Source organism: Canis lupus, chromosome 31, assembly GCF_048164855.1.
Source record: "Canis lupus baileyi chromosome 31, mCanLup2.hap1, whole genome shotgun sequence".
Taxonomy (NCBI): Eukaryota; Metazoa; Chordata; class Mammalia; order Carnivora; family Canidae; genus Canis; species Canis lupus.
In genome coordinates, this window is record NC_132868.1 from 42,724,654 (window position 1) to 42,738,418 (window position 13,765).

At 49.1% G+C, this 13,765-nt stretch overlaps 1 long non-coding RNA gene across 1 annotated transcript in view; it reads left to right on the forward strand.

The window, feature by feature from the left end:
- Positions 1-13,277, forward strand: part of LOC140622343 (uncharacterized) — a 63,301-nt gene extending 50,024 nt beyond the window's left edge. The window contains exon 5 of the long non-coding RNA XR_012022126.1: positions 9,010-13,277. This is a non-coding gene — a long non-coding RNA (uncharacterized lncRNA). The remainder of the gene's footprint in view (positions 1-9,009) is intronic.
- Positions 13,278-13,765: the final 488 nt, after the last annotated feature.

Consider the following 13,765-nt stretch of genomic DNA (forward strand, 5'->3'; position numbering starts at 1 on the left):
CCTAGAGTTCTCTGGACTGTAGGATTAAATAACCTGTAAGGTCTTACCAACTCCAATTTTATTTAGGTCTGTGGGAAACTTACCCCCACGGATAAAATGTTGGACTTATGCAAATAACTTATCAATTTTTAAATGTATTAATTTGCAAATTATGCAAATGTATCAAATAATTATTAAAATAACTTAGCTTCAAGTTATTGAAGCTATAGCTCAAGTTATTAGCTTCAAGGCTCAAGAATCAGTGGTTTAAGGTATTTTTTTTTTTTTTTACTAATCTACAGTCTGAATTAACATAAATACCTCTTGTGTTTTACGTCTACCACCTTTATCATCACTGTGACAAATGGCCAAATTGCATTCTCCGCTGTAAGCTCCCTGGAGAGTCTGCTTCCAGCTGGAATGGGGAAAGTCCCAAGAAAGTGTTTCTCTATCCTAACAATGAAAAAAGTCAGATCGCCTACAAAATCATAGATGTGTTTCTAACCCATTAGGGACTTGAGGGATTCAAAGAAGCCTAACTGAACCAAATTCCAGAAAATTCAGGTACTTCCTAGGGGAGCTAGAGAGAGACCCAGAGATGCTGTCATTGTGGTGGAAGAGCTGGAGCTGGAGAGAATCTGACACGGACTGGAGAAAGGGAAAGCTAGGCAAACCTCCAATGAAACTCTAACAGCTGAGTCTAAGGTGGCACCATGGCTTGGGCTCCTGGGGACTCCACGCGTGGAGCAAGCCTGTATCCATCCATCGGCTCTCTCCCAGGAGGCATCTCCAAGTAAACGGCCTAGGCGATAAAGACTAGAGGCAGAGCAGGAGGGCTGAGAGGGGTAACTCAGCAGGGGTTCCTCACCAACCCTCAACTAGACGGCGGCTGAACGTTGGGGGTAAGCTCGCCCGCAGGGAAGAGGGCGAGCTCCCAGGCCCAGAAAGCCGGGGCTGGGGTTTAAATTCCCCAGCAATTTAACACTAGAGACTCCTAGAGTTCTCCAGGGTCTCACAGGTTCTCAGATTTCAAACCCAGATGAGAAGAAAGTCCCCATTCTGCCCAGGAAACTTATAAAGCCAATGGTGACCTGACTCTAATTGTGCAAAAGACCTTATCAGCCGGGGGGCAGATTGAATGAGGCACACGGTACTAGTAGCCTGACAGAGATATCCCTTCTGGGGTGAGGGTGTCGTGCAGATATTATATCTTTAAAAATCTTTTTAATTGAAGTGTGGCTAATACACAGTGTTACATTGGTTTTGGGCCTACGAAGTACTGATTTGAAGGCCTGTAGGCCCCCCACAAATGCAGCTACCATCTGTCCCCACACTTTTTGGGGATCGTATTTGCCCTGTTGCACCTCTTATCGCTGTGACTTACTCATAACGGGAAGCCTGCGCCTCTTGTTCTTCACCTGTTTTGCCCACAACCCCCGATCCTCTTCCCTCTGGCGACCATCAGTTTGTTCTCTATACTTAAAGTTCTGTTTCCTTGTTCATTTGTTCGGTCTAGATTCCAAATGTAAGTGAAATCATAGGATACTTGTCTTTGTTTGTTTGGCTTATCTCACTTAGCATAATGTTGTCCATGTTGTCACAAGGGGCAAGATCTCATTCCTTTTTTCTGGGTGAGTAATATTCCACTGCATGTGTGTATATCCACTCTAGCTTCCTTATCCACTCATCCATCAGTGGACACTTGGGCTGCTTCCATATCTTGGCTGTTGTAAGTAATGCTGCAATACACATAGCAGTGTGTGGATCTTTTTAAATTAGTGTTTTCATTTTCTTTCTTAGTAGAATTACTGGAGGGCATGGTATTTTTTGAGGACTCTCCACACTGTCTTCCACAGTGGCTGCACTAGTATGTGTTCTGACTAACCATGTAAGAGGGTTCTCCTTTCTCCACATCCTTGCTACCACCTGCTATTTCTCCTGTGTGTGTATTTTAATTTTAGACATTCTGACAGGTGTAAGGTGATAGCTTATGTGGTTTTTCTTTTTTTTTTTAAGATTTTATTTATTTATTCATGAGAGACACAGAGTGAGAGAGGCAGAGACATAGGCAGAGGGAGAAGCAGGCTCCATGCAGGGATCCCGATGTGGGACTCGATCCTAGGTCTACAGGATCACAACCTGGGCCGAAGGTGGCACAAAACCACTGAGCCACCCAGGCTACCCAGCTTATGTGTTTTTTATTTGCATTTCCCTGAGGCTTAGTGATAAGTGTCAGTTTGCCATATGTATGTCTTCTTTGGAAAAAATGTCTATTCCAGTCCTCCGTTTTTTTCTTTTTTAAGGTTTTATTTATTTATTCATGAAAGAGAGAGAGAGGCAGAGACACAGGCAGAGGGAGAAGCAGACTCCATGCAGGGAGCCCGATGTGGGACTTGATCCCAGGACTCCAGGATCATGCCCTGGGCTGCAAGTGGGGTTAAACCGCTGAGCCACCCAGGTTGCCCTAGTCCTCCGTTTTTAATTGGATTATTTGTGAGGGATTTTTTTTTGGCATTGAGTTATATAAGTTAATTTATTATTTCTAATAGTTTGGGGTAGAGTCATTAGGGTTTTCTACATATGACGTCATGTCATCTGCAAATATTATTTACTTTAGTCTCCACTATTCTTTTCTTTGTTCCTTTTTTAAAAATTCAGAATCAATGAGCCAACATATAGTACATTTAGTTTCAGAGGTAGTGTTCAGTAATTCATCAGTTGCACACAACACCCAGTGCTCATCACCTCATATGCCCTCTTTAATGCACATCACCCAGTTACCCCATCTTTCCACCCAACTCCCCTCCAGCAACCCTCAGTTTGTTTTCTATAGTGAAGAGTCTTTCATGGGGGGAAGGGAGGGAAGGCTGAATGGTCGTAATCAGAGAGGGAGACAATCCACTCTTCTTTTACATATAATGTCCAGCATTCAATAAAAAATTACAAGATGTGTGAAGAAACTGGAAAATGTTAACCATAACCAGCAGAAAAAAAGATAGTAGATCAATACATGTTCCAGTTATTAAAATTCTCAAGAGGGACACCTGGGTGGCTCAGTGGTTGAGCATCTGCCTTTGGCTCAGGTTGTGATCCTGAGGTCCTGGGATCAAGTTCCACATCGGGTTCCCCGCAGGGAGCCTGCTTCTCCCTCTGCCTGTGTCTCTGCCCCTCTCTCTGTGTCTCTCATGAATAAATAAAGTTTTTTTAAAAAATAAAATTCTCAAGAAAAGGAACTTAAAATAGCCATATAGGAGCAAAAATAATTTTTTTCAACAGATAGTGCTGGAATATCTGGATGTCCAGGTGCAAAAAAAGTGAATAAATAAAAATAAAGACAGATCTTACACCCTTCACAAAAATTAAGTCAAATGAATCATAGATCTAAATATAAAATGCAAACTGTAATACTCCTTAAAGATAAGATAGGAGTAAACCTAGATTACCTTGGGTATGATGATGCTTTTTTAGATACAACACCAAAAACATGATCCATGAATGAAAAAACTGATAAATTGGATTTTATTGAGATCAAAAACTTCTGATTTGCAAATGACAAGGTCAAGAGAATAAGACAAGTCATAGCCTGAGAGAAGATATTTGCAAAAGACACATCCAATGGAGAACTGATATCTAAAATACACAAATCCTAAAAGTTAACAAAAAAAGGAAATAACCCAATTAACAAATGGATCAAAGACATTATTAGATATCTACCCAAAGAAAATATACAGATGGCAAATAAACGTATGAAAAGATGCTCCACACCATATGTCATCAGAGAAATGCAAATTAAAACATTGACCTACCACTTCCTACCCATTAGAATGGCCTGAATCATGAACACCGACACCACCAAATGCTGGTGAGGATGTGGAGCGACAGGCGCTGTCATTCATTGCTGGTGAGAATGTAGGAGAATGAAAAGGTTCAACCCCTTTGAAAGACACTCTGATGGTCTCTTATAAAGCTGACGTGCACTTACCATGCAATCCAGCCACCACGTTTCTTGGTATTTACTCAGAGGAAGTGAAAACTTATGTCTACACAAAAGCCTACTTGCGGCAGTTTTATCCTTCATTTCCAAAACCGGAAGTAACCAAGATGTCCTCCAGCAGGTGAATGGATAAATAAGCTGTGATACGTCCAGACAATGGAATATTGCTTAGTACTAAAAGGAAATGAGTTATTAAGCCATAAAAAGACACGGATGAGTCTTCACTGCATATTACTAAGTGAAAGAAGCCAATTTGAAAAGTCTATTGTGGGACACCCCAGTGGCTCAGGGGTTGAGCATCTGCCTTCAGCTCAGGCTGTGACCCCGGGTCCCGGGATTGAGTCCTACATTGGGCTCCCCGCAGGGAGCCTGCTTCACCCTCTGCCTGTGTCTCTGTCTCTCTCTCTGTGCCTCTCACGAATAAATAAATAAAATCTTTTTTAAAAACCCACTCAGTTCATTGTATATAAAAAAAGAAGAGTCTATTGCATGATTTCAGACATAGGACATTCTGCAAAATGTAACACTATGAAAATAGTAAAAAGATCAGTGATTATCAGGCATTGGTGGTAAGAGGGATGAGTAGGAAGAGACAGAGGCTTTCTAGCACAGTGAAAATACTCTGCATGGTCCTTAATGATTGATACATGCTCTTACGCATTAGTTCCATCCCGTAAAATGCATACCAAGAATGAACTTTGGGTGATTATCAGGTGTCAGTATAGTTCCATGAATTGTAACAAGTGTACCACTCGGGGAGGGGGGGGGTGTTGATAACAGGGCAGGCTAAGCATGGGTGGGGGCCCAGGGGTATATTGGAAATCTCTACGTCTTTTTCTTGATTTTCCCGTGAACCTGAAATTGCTCTAAAAAACCGTCTTTAAAAAATAACCATGTAAATATATTAAAGTCTTAATGGAAAAGGTTGACGAGAAACATGAATATATACGAGGAATGTTAGCCTATGGATGGAAATGTTAGAAATGAAGACAATTTTGAATGAAGAATTTATTTGATGGGCTTAACACCATCATGCTGTGTTCCCTTTTTTAGAGTAGTCTCTCTAGAGATCACATGTTTGTGTGTTATCACGATCTACCTTCGGACCATAGTAAACCACTTCACAAACAATGACAGCAGAATTACACTTATGCCCCCCCCCCCACTCTCCTTCGTGTTTATGTTGTCCTATACGTCAGTGGTCAACATTTCAATTTGGGTCTTTCATGTCTTTGTCCGGCATGTTCCATCTTTCCTCAGGCACCAGCCCGTGGCATGCAACCATAATAATGTCCTCGTCTATTAATTTTATCATGTGTCATCTCTGGGTCAGTTTTAATTGGTATTTCCCCCCTACTTAATGGATTATATTTTCCTTCTTTGCTTGCTTGCTGAGTAACTTTTTTTTAAAAGAGAGAGCAAGAGAACATGAGAGTGCACGTGCATGTGTGCACGTGAGCATGAGTGGGGGTAGGGGCGAGGGGAGACAGAGAGAGAGAGAGAATATCTTAAGCACGGTCCACACCGGGTGCAAAGCCTGATGTGGGGCTTGATCTCAGGATCCTGACCTCATGACCTGAGCTGAAACCAAGAGTCAGACACTTAACCAACTGAGCCACCCAGGCGCCTCCGCTTGCCAAGTAACGTTTGATGGGATGCCAGACATTGTGAATTTTACCTTGTTGTGCTCCTGAAGATATTTTTGAGCTTTCTTCTGGAACGTAGTTAAGTAACTCATTAAGAAATCCCTTCCCTTTAGATCTTGCTTTTAAAAAGAAGTTTTATTAGGTAGGACCAGAGCAGCGTTTAGTCCGTCCGGGGTTCGTTTTTTCCCCACTGCTGACACAGGCCCTTCTTAGTACTTTAACTAGGTGTCCACCAGCAAATGTTTTCTGCAAAGGGCCAGATGGTAAATATTTTAGACTTTGTGGGCTATCTAGTTTCAGTCCCAACTACTCAATTTTGTCCCTGTAGCACGAAAGCGACCCTAGCAAGTACAGAAGGAAATGGGCGCAGCTGTATGTCAATAAAATGTCATTCACAGCCTTGTGGTCAGTGTGGGGCTGCCTTGGCTGGCACCATAGCTGGCCTTCCCCTGCTCTAGTCCATCAACCATGATTTATGAGGTTTTGTCTTCTGTCTTGTGGGAAACAGACCCTGTCCTGGGCTCTGCTCCCTGGAATACTCTTGAGCAGCTTCCTCACTGTCATTTGCTCGTCGGGACTTAGTCGAATATTCGAGGGGGGTCTCCAGCAAATCTTGAAGTTTTCCTCCCCCCCCCCCAGGATTCTACTCTATGGCCTACTGATGCTCTGACTCCCCTGCTCTCCCTCCTCCATGTCCTCTGCCCTGCTCACCCTGGGTTCCCCTCCTCGCACCGTGGTCTGGAGTCTTTCTCTCGGGAGTGAGCTGGGGCACCTGCAGTTCTCACCTCCTTTGCTTCCTCAGGGATCTCTAACCTTCTTTGCTTGATGTCTAATATTTTAGGAGCTGGTCCTTCCAGCATTTTATGTGGGAGGACAAATCTAGTCTACTTCTAGGTGAAAGGATAAATCTGGCATTTATCTTTGCCAAAATACATAGTATTAATAGATCGTGTCTGTGACACATGAAGCTACATCTCCATGTTCTTTTCCCCTAGAACGTGCAAATATAACTCATAAGCAAAAATAGTCAACATCGAGCAAACAACAGATGACTTTAGCCATCTGTGAAAATAACCTCATCTTAGAGAATGGTTGGGAACTGAGCTATTGAAGAAGGCTTGGGAAGTAGCCAGGTCCAGTCAAGGTCACTGTAGTAAATCCTCAGAAAATGGTAACTGAAGAAGCCAAAAATGATCAACTCGTCTATCTGAAGAATGTATTCATCATATTTATTTACGATTACCTGCAATATTTGCATTAGGCCCTAAATTTATGATCCCCTCGATGGCAAAGACATGCGACCCTTTTTTCCTCTCTGTTTTAATCTAGCATCTAGTGTGGGGCATAAGAATGTTTTAAAAGCTTATCAGGTAAATTTTTTAATGACTTATTTATTTATTTGAGAGAAAGAGAGAGGGGAGAAAGAGCACACCAGCAAGGGGAGGGACAGAGGGAGAAGGAGAGAATCCCAAGCAGACTCCCCGCTGACCGTGGAGCCCGACACGGGTAGGACTCAGTCTCAGCACCCTGAAATCATGACCTGGGCTGAAGTCAGGAGCCGGACCCTCAACTGATTGAGCCACCAGGTGTCCCTCAGGTAATTCTAATATGCAGTCGGGTGATTTTAATCTGCCTGCGTGCTGGCTAGCACTAATTGAAGCAATACGTCATATGAGACACCCCCCTTCAAACCGCAGCAATCCAAAAAAAAAAAAAATCTTTTCCGTATTTAATGGAGGTTCTGAGTGCTGAGCATTAAACAAGTGCCCAATACGTGCACAGTAAATAGAGGGTTTAGACGCCGACCTCAAAATGCTTACCATCTACTTGGGGAAGCAAAACAAACACAAGTGAAACAGTTAAGCAAAAGCCACAGAAGCTGTGGTGGGTGATTAGCTCCAGACTGCAGTGGACTAACTATATTTTCCCTAAAACGTCAGTAAAGCCGAAAAGTGGTGCAGGTTAGAACAGTCAAGGCAGGCTGTCTCGGAAGAACTGGGATTTCACCTCAAATAAAATATTCTGAAAGTACAAAGAAAATATTCGTACTTGCTGGAGCCATTTCTTTTATTCCTCATTTTAAGATGGATCAATGAAAAACTCGAGAACTACTTTACACAGCATACTCAAAGTTAATGATTTCCTAAAACGTGTTTTAATAGCCAATTTATTAGTCTCTTCCATGTCTCGCAGTTCTGTTCTCGGCCATTAAAAATTTTTTTCTGCTAAGAAAGCGTATGTGATGCCATTATTATTATTACTTCATTAGAGATGAAAAGGGAGAGCTGTCGACATCTAAAACTATTTTTTCACGTTTTATTTTTTGCAAACCCAAGAAACTTTTGCCATAAACCCACCTCCTTATTTTCAATACGTGCCTTTATGTTGGGGAAATATCTAGCCATTTTGCCTAAATAGCGCTTTGTGAAAACCACCTTTGAGGCGCGTCTAGCTTTTCAATAAGCTTTTAGGACTGTTCGTCTGTCTGTCTGCCTGTCTGTCAGAAAACCAGGAGGTCATTCTGCTAGAGGCAGGAGAAGTTAGAGACCCAGCAGGGCTCTAGGGCACAGAGATGTGTGCACAACCTCCCTCCCTCCACCATTTCCACTTCCCTCCTGGCCTGCCCACCGTGGGGCTTGCGCGCTTGTCGGGGGGCCCTTGCCTTCTCGGCAGCGGTACATGGGGGCCTTTTTAAAATAGAAGCAGTGGCGCGGCACATCCTGTTCAAGGAACGGTGGCGTCCGTCCTTAGCGCCTGATGCCCCGAGCAGCTGTCTGAGGCACTTGCCCCCAGATTCCCTTTGGAGAGAAGTAAACAAATGTGGCCATCCAATGCAGTACATTTGGAGCTGACCTCTGAGGCCATCTATTTTAAGCAGATTGTAATTTTGCAAAATGCATGGCCCCACTCCAAATGTTTATTTAGTGTTGAATGGTCTCCAACTGGCTGGTTGGCCTTTTTTTTTTTTTTTTTTTTTGATGGTGTTGAAAGCATTAAGGAAGATCCCAGTAATAGATGTTGGACGTGCACTCGTCTTGGTGTCCAGTGATTCATCTTGCGGGGCACCACAACGAAAATCCCCTTTAGGGAGAGACAGGCAGATAAGCCCGGCTCTACGGCAGCTGGCTTTGTGGCAGCGACCGTTATTTCTACCCTTCACGCCCCGACACGAACCTCCTTTGGAGAAGAGCCTCCCTTGGAAGTCCCGCCCACGCAGCCCCTTTCGTAGAACACACTCCCCGCACAAAGCACTGGGCTCGCCTCTGGTCCTCACAGTGAGCACGGAGGCAGGTATTGTTTCCCCGACTTTATTTTTGTTTTTTTAAATTTTTATTTATTTATTTATTTATTTATTTATTTATTTATTTATTTTTGTTTCCCCAACTTCAGAAATGAGAAGACTGCAGTTCTGATTGCGACTGACGTGAAGATCCACGCCGAGGTCATCCTCAGTCTTCATTCAGAAGTCACCCTCCTGTCATTTTACCCCATGAAAGATTTCATGTCAACGGGGTCCCCCCCCCCCACCCACACCCCCGGTGTGGCCATGCCGGAGCAGCTCCTTTTCCTCCTTCCTATCCCTGAGACGAATTTTGGCTCCAGGATGTGACAAAATGAACGCGTGGGGATGAATCTTCTGTTCTTTCGTAAGTGGTAGCGATGTATCGTCCGTGTGCAAAAGAGCCCTTCGGGGGATCATACACAGGACCATATTCCCCTGCACGTATTTAGAGAATGAAAAACAAAATAATACAAAAACAACAACAACAACAAAAAACAACCCTTGCATGTCATTGAGCCTCAGCTCACTTGCCTTTGGGCTCCAAATGTCCACTTGCTCCTTGAAGGCACAGCTTTGGGTAGAACCTTGGGTTAAAAACAGCCGTGGGGTGGTTTAAGGGAGCAGTTGGCTCGGAGATTGGCCTGGTCTGGAGAAGGGGCGTGGACAGCCGCGGGTCCTCCTGCAGTCTGGGGGGCTCTTTCGCTCCATCCCTGACACCTAGGCTCCCCCCAGGGGCCAAGCATCACAAGGGAGGACGTCAATTGTTTCCGCGCTGCCAAGTCCTCCTCTCTGTGACCGGCTCGAAGGGGGCGCAGGGCCCGGGCTGTGCCTCGGGCAGACCTCGTTCCCGAGCTCCACCTCCACAAGCTTGCCAGGCAGAGGTCTGGGTGCTAAGGGACGCCCGGTCTAGGCCGCTCCGTTGCCACCCTGTGAGCTGTGAGCGCACCCGAGACCCTCACGGTGAAGGGAGCTGCTGGGAAGGCCGCAGCCAAGGGCAGGAAGCTCGCAAAGCTCTTCCCCGTCCCAGGACTGGGGGGCGAAGTCCTGCGAGACGCGTGGGGCACCAGGCGGAGGGGAGACGGCGAGGCGTGAGGCCGGAAATTGGATGTCACAGCTCTCTGCGCAAGCAAGTAACTTTTCTTCTTTTATTTAAATTTATTTTTTTAAATATTTTATTTATTTATTCATGAGAGAGAGAGAGAGAGAGGTAGAGACACAGGCAGAGGGAGAAGCAGGCTCCATGCAGGGAGCCCGACGCGGGATTCGATCCTGGGACCCCGGGGTCACGCCCTGAGCGGAAGGCAGGTGCTAAACCGCTGGGCCCCCCGGGAATCCCTTTCTTTTTTTTTTTTTAAACCATGTTTATTGATGGATTTTTAAAATTCCAGGACAGTCACCACCCGGTTATGCTCACGTCGGGTGTCTGCGGAGCGAGAGGACGTTGCCCGGGCTGGGCAGGACGAGGCCCTCCTGGGCCCCTGTGGGCTCCGCCCGCGCCCTGCCCGCCCCCTCCGGCGACCGTCCTCGATCGCTAAGCGTCTGTCTCTTGGCTTGTCTCAATTTTTCCTTGTTTCGTTTCTTAAATTTCACGTATACATGAAATCGCGTGGCACTTGCCTCTTGTGGCCGGACCCAGTTCCTCGGCCTTACACTGTCTCGAGGCAGCCCTGCTGCAGCCGGGGCCGGAGTCGACCCCCCGGGGCGGGCACACTGGGCTGCTCCCTGTCCGCCCGCCTGCCGATGGCCCCGAGCCTCGCACGTCTGGCTGCTGGGCCGGCGCCGCGATAAACACGGGGCGCCCAGGACTGTCATAAACCGGGTGACTTCCCGCGTATGAGTGGACACACCTTCGCAACCCCCCCAGGCCACCTGCACCCTCGTCCCCGACACTGGACAGCTGGCCGCTGGCTCACGACGCTCGTGGCCCCCTCCTGCCCCCTCCCGCCCCGCCGCCCGGCTTCGGTGTCCCGTGTCTGGGTGTTCCCGGCCGCTGCTCCCCGGGCGGCCTCGGCGAGGAGGATGTCGCAGGTCGCCTGCTCCGGGGGGGCCTTCACCATATGCTCCTTCAGTAACTCGTCACGGGCGCCTCCGCGGTCCTCTCCCGTAGGCCACGGTCTCTACGATTCCAAACCAGACGCACTTCCCACTTGATTCCGGTCTCTTCTCCCTCCCGCAGCTGCTTCCCGCCAGGGGACCGCCCTGTGCTCTCTGCGGCCTTCGTCCTCCACCACTTGGCTCCGTCCCCCTCGCAGGGAGACTCGGCTCTCGGGACCTCAGCCTGGGCTCTGGGGTCCCGCTCAGGGCGCGGGCCCGGCCGCCTCCTCCCTGCCCGGGGCCCAAGCCTCGCACCCAGCGCAGCTGCTTTTACCTACGCGCTTACCTTTGCAGCATTTCTTCCCTCCCATCCCCTCTGCAAAATTCGCTCTCACGCGTGGTTTCTCTTCCCCAAAGTCGCTTTTCCTCCCCGCCACCCATCAGAGGCCCAGGGGCCCTTAGTTGGGTGTGCTCCTCAAGCCCTGCTTTCCTGCGCCCACCCGCAGCCCGTACCCCCGAACCGCCGGGCGGCCCACGTCCCCACCCCCGGCTCTGCCTTCCACGGGCTTCCTCTGGCTTCCGCTGCCCCCTGCGTGTTAACAGGCCGAGCGCTCCCGGAGGCCTGTCCTCGCCCGCGGAGCCTGCACGACAAAGCAGGGCCGGGCCCACCCTCAGAGGAAGCCCAGGAGAGAGCTGGGAGCCGGGACGACATGCGTCGTGGTGTCTCGGGGTCACGCGGCCGCTCCCTTCCACCTGCTGTGAGGCCCCGGAACAACCTGCCAAGACCGCTGGCACCCAGCTTCCTAACCACGTACCGGGATCAGTCTTGCTTCTGTCCTTTGGTTTCCTGATGCCTCTTTGAGCTGCTCTTGGTGACTCATTCACCCTGTGCCCACCTGAGCCCCAAGGGCACCTGAGCTCCTGCTGACTCCTGTCTCACCTGGGCTGCTGCCTCGTCCTCAGGCGCCCGCGTGGGCCACGGAGCCCGCCGGCCTGCTCGGTCTTCATCTTCCTAAGGACCTGGTGCGCCCTTGCCTTGGCTGCCCCGTCCGGCAGGCCCCATCAGCCTTCCTGGGCCTCTGACTTCCTGCTGTTCTTCCCCAGATCGATTTAATGATTGCGTATTGAGCGCTCGTTGTGCACAAAGCATCGTGTAACTCGAGTCAGAGGTAAATAATGAGTGTGCAAGTACTTTCTCTCAAGGAGTTACAGTCTAATGAGAGATTATAAGGCCAATTTATTTGGGAAAGTCAGTCTGTGATTAAACTCCTGTGTGATATCCAGGAAAATGGAAGATGAGGTCCCGTGTGTGCGTGCGCACGCGGGGCGGTGGTGGCGAGGCCAGTTTGCGTGGCAGAGGCGGCACGTGGGGCCGACTCCAACCTGGATGGGACCACAACCAGCGGACACGTGTCTGCAGGAAGAGCAGAGCGAAGTTTGACTCAACCTGGAGTAACATTTCTCAGCGGAGTCCCGTGACTGCTGCCGGGGATGCTAAATGTCCTCATTCCACGACACGGTGACCAGCGTCAGGGAGGCAAGCGCGTCTCTGGTGCGGTTTCCAAGTGCCCCGGGGCTGCACCATCCAAAGCACCGAAACACGAATGTCCTGTCGGAAAGTCTGGAGAGATCTGCCACCCGAGGGGCTCACGCCTCCGTGGGATTTGGTGGGAGCCGCTGCAGGCCTGAGCACGGGCCTGGAAGCCACCAGGACACCCCTCTGGCCGCGGAGGGAGGCAGCACCCGGGCGACGCTGGGGTCCCCGAGCAGAGTCCAGGGTGATCGCCGGGTGAACCCGGGGACTCGGGCAGAGGTGCCCCAGGGAGGCCAGAAGGAGGACGCGGCTTCAGGGAAAGACGGTCCAAGTTGGAGGCGGGGTTGTGCAGCCCAGGGGGACGTGAGTGACTGGACTGGGGCCATCAGAATCCAGCAGCCGCTTAATGAATACGAATGTGCTGTCCTGAAAGGCCATTTTTTTAAGGTCTTTAAAACAAGTTGTTTGTAAGATAAGCCCCAGCCGCGCAGCTACCCCGTCACCTCGCCGCAGCCGCCCTTCTCATCTTCCTCTCCTTTCTCTCTCTCCCTCTGTCCCTTTTTCAACGCTGAGCATAAACTCCACCCCAGGTCAGGTCAGGATGTTCCCGAAATTGAAATTAGTATTTTGAATTAGTGGAAGACTGAGCTTTTAAATAAAATATTAGGTAATGGATGTACCAGGAATGGGCTAAAAAGATGCAAGGTTTTCTTACTGATTTTAGCTTTATTCCCTGGTGTCTCTCCGCGGAGGAAGGTCGTGAGCAACAAGGCCCGGGCACACTGGATCCAGAATGGCTGAAGTAACTTTTCTCCTCCGGGGTGGGCGGTGGGGGGGTGGGGGGGTCCCTGAGGAAGCTTAATCCGGCTGAGCTGTTCCGGGTTTCAGATTCTTCCCCAAGTAAATTAAATCACCAGCACATCTCAGCGCAGCGGCCGCGGGCACAAAGGGCTGCTGTACCTTCTTGGCAGCAGGGCTGCAAACGGAGCTTTTAGGGATGCTGGGAGCCTCCCCGTCCAGCCCTCTGTTGGGGCCAGTGAGCCGCATCCTGGCTGGGCAGGTGGGCAGGTGGGGGGGGGGCACAGGGCGACAGGGACAGGGCGGTGGGGACAGACAGGGCGACAGGGACAGACAGTACGACAGGGACAGACAGGGCAGTGGGGACAGACAGGGTAGTGGAGACAGACAGGGCGACAGGGACAGACATGGTGACATGGACAGACAGGGCAGTGGGGATAGACAGGGCGAGAGGGACAGACAGGGTAGTGGGGACAGACAGGGCGACAGGGCCAGGG